General features: G+C 41.8%; 2 long non-coding RNA genes across 2 annotated transcripts; both read right to left on the reverse strand.

The window, feature by feature from the left end:
- Positions 1-221: 221 nt before the first annotated feature.
- On the reverse strand, positions 222-4,789 carry LOC311422575. Its single transcript, XR_014685414.1, has 3 exons — positions 4,038-4,789; positions 1,058-1,279; positions 222-502 (listed from the first exon to the last, which is right to left on the reverse strand). It is a non-coding gene; the product is annotated as an uncharacterized lncRNA (long non-coding RNA).
- A 2,729-nt stretch (positions 4,790-7,518) lies between these two features.
- On the reverse strand, positions 7,519-10,340 carry LOC311422574. The gene is made up of 4 exons (XR_014685413.1): positions 10,158-10,340; positions 9,888-9,975; positions 8,522-8,568; positions 7,519-8,418 (listed from the first exon to the last, which is right to left on the reverse strand). It is a non-coding gene; the product is annotated as an uncharacterized lncRNA (long non-coding RNA).
- Positions 10,341-10,834: the final 494 nt, after the last annotated feature.

A 10,834-nucleotide genomic window follows, 5' to 3' on the forward strand; every position in this document is an offset into this window, starting at 1 on the left:
TAACAGAGAGCCAACATCTCAGCATCTGGGTTGAAAAACCCTCCAAAGAAATAGTGCCTTCTGTCCTAAGTAAGCCAATGTTGGTACCTACGAAGTACTTCTCTCATAATGAAGAGCATACAGAGCATACATCAATTATTACACACCTGTAGTGGATTAAATGAACTGGTGGCTGTAGAGCAGAGAGGCAGGATCTCTGCCATCCGTCACGCCAAAACATCTTGCAAGACTCCCACCTTGTTTCTCCAGCCTTTCAACTGCTGGTTGACAAATGTGGGAAAACATAGTGGCAAACCATCTGCTGCTCCCTCAACTCTGCCATCAACTCTTGTGATGAGCTTGTCCTGTAGAAGTCCTTCCAGAAGGCAATAAAATGTGGATTTGTGAGATGTGGTGGTCTTTGGACACCAGCTGGATTCCTGGCACTGGGGGATGTCTGCCTCTGCCCTGAGCAGTTCGGTAAACTCCTCGCCATTCAGCAGCACGAGAGCCCGATCATTTCCTAAAGAGAAGAGACAGAGCTGTCGTACTTTTATTAGCACTGTCAGAACCAGTTTGCAGTTAGTTCTAGTTCCCAGAGGCCTTGCACAAGTGTCTGTTTCTTTCCATTCACTGCAAAGAGCATCTATGTAGGTAGCAACCTCATAAAAATTACATTTATAGCATTCATAAGAGATCTTGGGAGTGCACAGGTCATTATATATTGAATGATGAGGCTATAATGCTACTTTGGAAGCTGCAACTGTTCGTGTCAGTCTTTTCCATGAAATTTGAGTCATCTCCACAAAAGTCAGAGTATACCTGCAAAAAAGTATTACTTGCATGTGTTGAAGTATCATCTTGTAGAGAATGTTAAATCAGTTTAAAGGAGCCTATGGGCCATGCCCATGCATTTTTTTCCTTAATCTGTAAAATAAAAGGGGCAAATTACACAGTCAGGGTTCGATTTTTGACTTCATTGGGTTCTGGGCATAAACAAAAGTGAATGGAAAATTTGGATTGAGTTCTCTCCCTGGGTTAAAACCAGCAGCAATTGTGTCTGTCGAACTACTGCTACCTCTGCTCTGCAAGTGGGAGAAGAAGTGAAGCGGAGTTGTAGCTATGCAGGCATTTCACAGCATCATGAGACTGCAAAAGGACTCAAAAGCCAGCGTTCCCCTTTTCTTGACGTGACTGCTCACTGGTTGCCGTTTGAGGCAGGGTTGTTACAGGATGCACTGGAAATTCTCTCTGCCATCAAAGCATTGTGTGGGGTGAAGAGAGGACTTCAGCTGTCAAGCTGAAAAAATAACAGAAGAGACAGTAATACTTCATAGTCGGTCTTTGTGAAGGAAAGTGTACCATCTAAAATCACTGCTGAGGTCAAGTCCCAAGATTCAGACCTGATGCAATAGGACAGTAATGAGCAGTGCTCTATGGGCAGGTGGGTATGTTGCTGATCCTTTTCATCAACCCGTCCCTTATGCTAGCATCATTAAGCAGAGGTAATCTACAAAAAAATTACTTGCATTTTTCTGTGTGAAATGTTAGACCCAGGTATATACACCACAAAAAAGACTTATTACTTATGTGTAGGCACACCAAGGAGACACGCTGTAATAGTCTCTCTGGTCAAAGCATTATTCCCGTCTGTGCACATATTTATTGTGACACACAACACTGTGCAGAACACACCTCAGATCAATGCTCCTCTTCACAGATAAACAAAGCAAGCAGAGATCGTCCCTTCAAATGCACTTCTGTTTGTAACTGATTTTTTTTTTTTTTTTTTTAAGAAAGTTTTAATAAAGGGAAAAAACCAGCATCTTCCCTTCCTCCTGCAAGCAATATGACATACAAACCTAACTGTTAAGGCTCTTCTGGTGATGTCATTAACCACAAGAATGAAGGTGAAGTCATCAGAACTGGGAGAGAAAGTTACGATCAGAAATTCAGAATCTTGGCATTAAAAACCTGTGTCTTATCTACATACCTGGCACAAACTCTGACATTGATCTCAACATTTGTCCTGCTCTGGGATTTTGCTTGCCACAGCTGTATGAGCAGGTAATCGTTCCATGCACAGAACGAAGAAATATGTGCATGCCTGCTGTTAACCTACTCATGAAAATATCATGGGAAAGAAACCTCATGAAAATAACCTGTCAGTCTGACTCACAATGGAAATGTCATTGTGAAACTAACAGCATTCTTAGAAAATATCTGGTAGTTATCTGCCACATTTCTTATTTCCAAAACTTTCACTCTTGGAGTTAAAATTTGAAATGTAATGTGCACAATTCTGTGCAGAAAACTATTATACTTATAGCATGCAGTACATTTCTCATCTTATTATTCCTAATTTGTTTTAATCTGTACAGTCACTCAGATGTTTCAGTTCAGAAAAGAGAAAGACTCCCAGCTGATCAGAATCACAGAAGATAACGGGGCTGTGAAGAGTGCATCAGGATGTTTTTTCACACTCCTCCCATGCCTTCACTAGAATCTGTTTTAATTGGAGCATTGCAATTAACAGGGCATCACCCAGTGCTTCAAAATGATAGCGGTATAACCAGCACCAATACCTACCTGTTTTAGAAGAACAGCTGTCCTAGTTCTGCTGTTATTTATACTAACTTTAATTAGAAGACTCACCATCATCATATTATATGGAGCAATACATGTGTAAAACCAGTACGTGCAAAATTAGAACAGAAGAGACTAAAGCATTAGGGTGTCCCTAGCTAAACATTTGGTAGCAAGTAAGAAATGGTTATCTTAATTGGAAAAATGCATCCCTCAACCTGCTTTTATTTATAAAGTATAAATACATCTGACAGGAATTTTCAAGGACATATGAAAGTTATGAGAAACCACATTCTAGCAACACGGAGCTCCGTTTCAGATTTAGACCCAGAATAAACAGATTTTTTTCATACAAGTGGATCTGAAACATATAAATGACTGGTGGGCTCTACTTAACAACTTAATGACAGTACTCCCGCCCCCGTATGGTAATAATTTTTAAAAAAAGGTTTTGCAAGAGGCAGCATAAAGGGCCCTTTATGACCCTTCACCCTTCTCCTCCCCTACTGCAACAGTGGTTCCTGCTCCTCTTGGAAGAGGGCAGAGATGCTGAGTGTGCTGACACTCAGGGACATACAATCCTAGCATACCCAACCCATGTTCTGATTCATGTTACTTCCAGAATCCTCAGCAGAGGTAGGACGAGAACCCAACAGTCCAAGATCCCATTCATCAACCCTCGATTCCTTGATTGCTACCTCCCAGCAGTGCCTGAGGAGTTCCAAAATCTTTTGAGACAGAGATTTCATGTCTCCAAGGCATTCTGTGATCGATAAGCCATGGAGGAGGGATAGGCAGCTAATGGTGGCTTGCCCGTCAGAGCTTGTTCTCCTCTACCAATCTACTTAAAGCCATCAGCTTTCACTCAAAGAAAAAAACATCACACAAAATAAACACCACCAAAAAACACCATTGCTCTTATCCACAATCCCAGTGTGAAGGAAATCCAATCATTTGCTCAAGAGCTTTTTCGTTTGCTTTTTCTAACACTAACAATGGTAGCTTGGCCCTTGTTATAACCAGTCCCTTGCCACACAAGGGAAATTCAAGAGATTTTTCTCTTCTGTAGTTACAACATGAAACAAGGTCAAATTTTATGCAGCTATGTAGCAAATAGCTGTTTTTTTTTTTTTTTGTTGTTGTTGTTGTTTTCCACATATTGTTAAGCAAATAGTAATACAAAAAAGTTTATCACTATAATTATCAAAAGACTTTTCTAAATCCCCCTAAAACTAAGTTGCTCAGAGAGGGCTCCAGATGACCTTATGGCTAAGGAAATTAATTTATTTGTTCTTAGGCAATGTTGCTGGTATATCACAGGCAGCTTTTATTTTTCCTTCATGTGCCTTCAGATCCTTCTGTTGGGATATTACTGGATGGTCATGTGTTGCTTGGACATAAGGCTCAGACTTTTATGAGAGCAAATAATTTTGTGCGGTGACAGAAGGCAAAGAAATTACACTTGGACTTACTGTTAAAATGAGGATCGGTGACTGGGTTGTTCTGTGAGTAAATAAAACCCTTAAAGAAAGCATTGGAATTTATGATGGTCTGAACAATCACAGGTCATGAGGTCCACCAATTAAGTTCTCTCCCTAATTGCTGCTATGTCCAAGAAAGAAGGGTTGCTTGTCTTCCCCATACTGCACTGAAAAATGCAAGTCTTTCCACTTCTGTAGAATAAGTTGTGCAAGGAGATGTAGTAGGAAAGAAAATTATGCAATGGTCGGTAGGGGATGCAAGTCATAAATAAAATACAAACATTAACCTTTGTGAGATGGAGAAAGTAAAAGAACAGAAAAGGAATTTCAAAATGTGATTCTGTAATGAAAAAACTAAAGAAGCAGTACCAGCCCTGCAAACAGTTTGCATAACTGGCACACGGTACATACTTAAACCTTTTGGAGAAGACCCATCTGCACTGTAGTCTGTTAAGACTGACAATTATTGGGGATTTTTGCACTTTGAAAATTGACTGCTAAGCTGTTTTGTTCTCATAATCCCTCTGTCCTGCGCGAAAGGAGGTCTTCTGCTTCCTATGGGGAGTCTTCACTGTTCCTGCAAGTTTCTCTTACTTACACCCTGCTCTTAAACAGTATTCAGGAGGCTTTGTCCTTTGATTCAGATACAAGCAATGTGACAACGTACAAGTTGCATCAGCAGCTAAAAACTGCGCCCACCTCTCAATCAGTTCGTGCAGCCCTGTGCTCGAAGCTTTCCTCTACCTGCAAGGCAAGGGAACGGGGTTGTGCTGACAGCATCAAAACACACGGGTCGGCAGTTACTCAAACAGAAAAAGGAAGAATTCCATTTAGAAATTGGCCCAGAGCACAGCTTAAGGCAACATGCAGCCATGCAACATCTTCCCCCTGTCTTTCAGGGTTATGCCTTCTGTTTCCTCAACATCTTCAGTTACAGCTAGGTTTAAGGCACAGAAGAATAGCATTGGTAATAGAATCTCAGTCTCTGATGCTGTATTATCGCAGCCTTACGTTGCCCTAAAAATATTGTAGGGAGGTTAAAAATGACAATAGCAATGTTTCTATTTTTGCATAATGGTCTTAAGATGGTGCTGAAATGCAGTGAGAAATAAAACATCCTAAGAAACCCTTGCTGGCAAGGCAGGATCATTGTTCTTGAACTGAATTTATCCTCCTCTTCAGTAATAAAGACAGGATCAAGACATCCTGGATTCACATCTGACTGTTTTTGATAGGCACATTTAGGTAATTGCCCATGCAGAATGACGAAGTCCAACAATGAAACCCTTCAGTACCCCATTAGTATTGCAGTCCTTGCTATAATCAGCCTGGTGGGATGTGCAGGGGCCAAAACCACTTAGAGAATCACCAGTGATGCCACTGCAGCTGTTGCATATTCAACCCAGATTATGACTTCCAAAGGTTGGTCTGATGAATCTTCACTTGCTTTTCAAAGCCAGTTTTTATCACCGCTCTTCTTGTAATGTAAATCTTGGATCCAAGTTAACATAATATTAAATAATCACCTGGTTGGAAGGATGTCGACAGGCACTTCATTCCTTTGGAGGGCATTGTCTGTTTTATGAAGCATTTCACATTAATAGCTGCGGCAGCTGATATCTCTATACCTCGAAGTGAAAGGGCTTAGGCTAGCATAAATGCTAATCAAGGCCCCAAAATAGGATTAGAGCCATGTCTTGGATGTGCGGTGCTAGTTCTTTTCGCAGAAGGAAGTTTCATCCCTAATGAGGTGGTTGTTAGGTAACACATAAATGGCTCTGTGCCGATAGTAGTAACATGAGTAATAGCAGATGATGGAGGATGATGCATTTCTTCTGCAGATGTCTACCATCTGCACAGCGGCACTGGCTCTTCTTGGAGAAGGGCCGTGCTTATTATCAGAGGGGAAAGAAAGGAATACTTCCTAGCAGTCAGGATCTTCTCCGATAACTTGGAGATCCTAGTCAGGTGGGATAAACGGAGAAAGAGCCTGCATTTAGCAGAGTTATGCTAGCCTCTGCAGGGGTGGCTTCTTTTTCCCCTATATAAATGGATTTCTAAATAGAAAGGCATAAGACAATTGGATACAAGCCAGAGGTTATAAGATGCATGCAAGCCATCTCAACATATTACATGACCTGAGAGAGACCTGGTACCTCTCTAGTCATGTGTTGCCCTCAAAAATCCTGACAAATATCCGAGAGCTTCTATTTAGAGCTTTGGACGTGTCCTCACCAACTTCATTAAAAAATAAAAAGCCAAACAGAAAAGGTTACTTCCTTTTAACTGGGATAATTTACCTTCTTGATAACTTAGAGAAAGCAAGTGCACAATCCAGAGTGCCAAAGCTTTGCATGCACTGACAACTTTACTTCCATGTTATTTCCTTTAACTCCTTCACATCAAACCTAGGAGTCTGTGCCTCTGTAAAACAGTTCATCCTGCTAAGAGATGATTGTCTTGGGCTGGATAACAAGGTGTTCAGATCTATGGCATACACTGTTTGTTCCTTTCGTCTGCAAGAAATCCTTGTTACTGTGTTTGCAATATTCCACTCGCTGTGCTTAAAGACAAAAAGAACACGTTTCTACCCAGAATGGAAATTGATTTTGCATATAATATTTTTTAGCAGTCAGTTTGTCCCTTGGGGATAAGATATTTTGTTAATTCTCATGAAGAGGATAAACATCCCCTAACACCTAAATGCAAGTTACTTTGTGGGGATGTCACTGCACTCCATTAGCAGTATTGGCCAAACAGTGTGATTCAGCATCTTCCTTTCTATTATTACATATTTCTGTCTATTTTTACTCTTGCTGAGGATTACCAATATAAAATTTGTGTTTTCTAAAGTTGTTGTTTTAGTGGAGCACTCAGGAGAACCAAACTGAGTGCTTGATAAAAGCACAGTGAAAGGCAGCCCCTGCTCAGGGCAGCATCCTGCCTAAATAGGTGAGGCAAAGAAAGGCAACTTGGCCGAACAAATTCAGAAATCAGCTTTAGTGATGTGCCTTGTGCTTCCACCTAGGAGATCCGTGGCCAATAGGAAATGAAAACCGATCTCCTGGGCCTCAGTTGAAACCATTAACCAAAAGGCTAGCCTTGCATTTAATTCCATCCTCCTGCTTTCAGGAACAACAAAAGATGACTTCCCCTCCCCCTTGCCCACTCCGCAGAAAGCCCTGTTGCCATAATGTTGGTAATTAAGAGGCTGACAGCAGTACAACTGGGGGCTCGTGCAGCTTAGCCTTCTCCTACGGGCACGTGGCATCGCTGACCTCCTGCTACCCACCGCACCGCTTTGCGCTGCGAGCTCATCCTGCAACTTCAGCAGCAGGGCTTGGTTAACAACAAAATCTCTGTCCTCTGGTCTAGATCGAGGAGCTGCTTTGTTCTCAAGTGCTTATTGGATCACCACTTGAAGCTTCGCTACTTGTTTTCAGCATCCTTGAAAGACCCAGAATCGAGCTGATTTCTGTGACAGCATCTGCCGGGCAGTTTTCCACCCTGCTTTATTTTCTCATGCACCAATTCAAAAGTTCGGCTTTAATTGACACAACAATTAGAACAGATCTGTGAAACTCCATATGAGAAAGCAGGTCCCAAATGTGTTATTTACCTGTGAAAATCACTTCTTGAGAGGAAAGCAGCACAGAACATTCACATCATTTTGGTGGTCCCAGATCAAACCATATTTAAAGGCTATTACATGTCATATTTCTTGCAACAGTTAAATCTAATCCAGGATTTGTTCTTTCAAGTATATATAATGTTGCGAAGCCTTCAGATGTGTAGTATCTTGCCCTCTTTAGATATTTTTAACCTTGATTTCTTATCCTCCAAGCTCTGCAGTAAAAAGGATGCGACTCCTTTTCTATTCAAAGACAAGATACCTTGTGAAGATGTTTTCTGAATGGAAATCATTGCCACACTACAGGCACCCTCTCTTTCTGTTTCCATTTTTTAACCTAAAACAGCCCCTTGGGCATCCTAACCTCCATTGGCACAAGCACTCCATCAGAGGAAATGACTCATAATTACTCCAGCAATCAATATCTGCAATGCATTTCTTTCATGGTATTACTGAGAGTCAGATATGTCCATATAATCAGGCCATTAAATATAGCCATTTGTAATGAGCTTAAGTTTGTTGTCAGCATTTACTTTATAGATGCTAAAATGGTTATGAAAGTTGTCATGAAAGGAAATCACAGGGCTAATTTTGTAAGCTTCTGTCTCTGACCAAGCATGGTTTCTGAAATAATCCTACTCCAAAACTGTCTTCCAGCTCTGATGACAGCCGAAGGACTATCTGCTTGAGGTCTGGTTGGTATTTCCTTAGTGGGATAATACTTCAATGTACATGTGCATGCTGAAAGTGTTAAGAAAGCAGCCACTTGTTAAAAAGGAACACCAAAGGGCCACATTCACACAACCACAATTCCAGCTAAGCCAGCATTCTCTGGGGCACTTACCACTTGACATAGGTCCTCTGAGTTGCTCTTTAGGTGTAACTGGGGACCTATGTAAAATAAAAGCCATTGGTAAATTTTACCAGATTTTCAAAATGTTGCAGTTGCACCCATGGTGTTACAGTACATACAAGATGTTGCGGGAATAATAGGTTCACAGAATCTTTCCAAAGTCGCTTATCCCAACTCCCCTTGCAGACTTCATGGCCGTGATTCACTAATGGCTGAGTGATAGCCCCATTAAAGGGACGGACAAGGTAAATGCCAGGTATTCACAACCCTACTCCCAGGGTCATATCTGTGTGCCATTTTGGTCTACAAAAAATCCCATCAGTGTTAGTGACATGGTGACTTCACCCTCATTCTTTCCTGCTTCTGTGTCACTGTATTTCTGCTGTTATCAGTGTCTTCCAGATAGAAACATAAAGGTTCCCAAACCTCTTCCTCATGCTCCTGTGCATTGCCTCAGGAATTAAAGGAGAGCTTTGCCTTGTTTTTCTGGACAGAGCAGGAGCTGACCCTTCCCCATTGCTAAGCAACACACCCAGCCTGGTCTAAGCGCCAGCTCCTATTTTTTGCTGCAAAGGAAAGGTCAGAGTACTCAGAGGGAGCAGAATTGTTTCTAATTGTTCATTTATAGCACCTTTAACATGACTTATATAACATGCTTATTCCTTGGGAATATGTTGCACATTTAACCTGTAATTCATGTCTTCCTCTCTGGAACTCATGGTAACATATACTAAGTTATTTGCATCACTATCATAGCCTCAAGATAAAAATCCAGAGAAAGGCACAGAGGTTCAAAAATATCTTTGAAGTCAGAAAGGGATTACTGGCTGCCTCTCACCCCTTGTAGCATACATTAGACTCTTTGTTTGGTGTCAGCAGCTTGCCAGGCTGTCCAAGCTGACAAGCCTTTTTCATCGGGAGGACTTCAACCCATCCAGGCTCTCGCCTGTTTTACCTGCCATACAAATCCTCCTGCAATGCGTTGTGCTCTGTTCTGCAGCACAGCCGCCTTTCTCAGCACAGCTTCAGCAGCGTGCTGTGGCTCAGAAACTGTCAAATCTGCCTGAGCCTTGTGTTTGTGCTTGTCTGGCTGGCTTGAAGGGAATGCTGCTGACTCCTACCCTGTCTGTCTGCTTGTCCATCGCCATAGCCCCTCTTCCCACCAGCACACCTTATTTAGGGAATATACATGAGGATGATTGAGTCACAGCAAGCAAGGAATAGTCTGCCTGTGGTTGTTTTGTTAAGAAATAGCTTATCAACAGAGATCAAGGAGTGTTACATTTGCACCTTTGCTGTAGACAGCAGCCCTGAGTACTCCAGAAACAAGGTGGATTTTAAAGCCTCCCTGACTCACCAAAAAACTTCTTCCTGCTGCAGCACAGCCAAATGCTCAGAGGAAGCCCTTCCCTTAGGGCGGCAGGAAAACACTTTGCAGAGGTGCTCTGAGAAACAGGGGACAACAGAGTTTTGTGACAGCCATAAGCTTACTACCAATAAATTTGAAGAGCAGCAGCCCAGAATTTGACATTGCCTCATTCACTGTGCTCTGATCCCAACTCAAGGTGTTGGGTAGAAACTCAAGAGCCTGGTGGTCCTCTAAAACTCTCCACAGCACAAGGCTCACCTCAGGTTCTTGCTCACTCCCCGTAATCAGCATTGCTCATAAACTACCTTTACAGATACTCCTCCACTACTACTCTTCATATCTCACCCAAGATGAGTATCAAAGCAAAGGCTAAAACAGTTGCACTGCTTTGCATAAATTCTTCATATGGACAGCTACTGCCAGACAGCATAAAGAAAAGAGCAGGAGTGAAAGCTGAGGTTTAAATAGGGGAAGAGACATCCTCAAGGGAGCACACTAAGGGTGAGATTAATTTCATCTGGGTTAATCCTGTCCTACAGCAGGTTCCAACAATAGATCACAGACACCTGGCAGAGGAGATGAGGGGAAGCAGCGCAGGTGTGGATATCTGCACTGTAGAGCTTTAAATTTGGGATCCCTCCAGTGTGAGTTTTTGGGTATGGCTTGGCTTCACCATGTAGGTAATCTAGAAATTGTTATTTTAGAAAATGGGCCATGACTGTATTCTGGTAAAGTATCCAGAGAATTCTCATCAGTAGAAATATATTTTCAGCTTCCTTATGCAATTAATTTCTGTTCTTTATCAAGACAAATGGCATTTAGAGAAGGTGAATACTATCATTCATGGTCTGTAGCCTGGATTCAGCTCATCAAAGTTTATGTAATTAACTGAGGCAGTAAAGTTCGGCTCTTATCTCTGTCTCTCTGAATGGAGG

The sequence above is a fragment of the Aythya ferina genome (genome assembly GCF_964211825.1).
Source record: "Aythya ferina genome assembly, chromosome: 22".
NCBI lineage: Eukaryota > Metazoa > Chordata > Aves > Anseriformes > Anatidae > Aythya > Aythya ferina.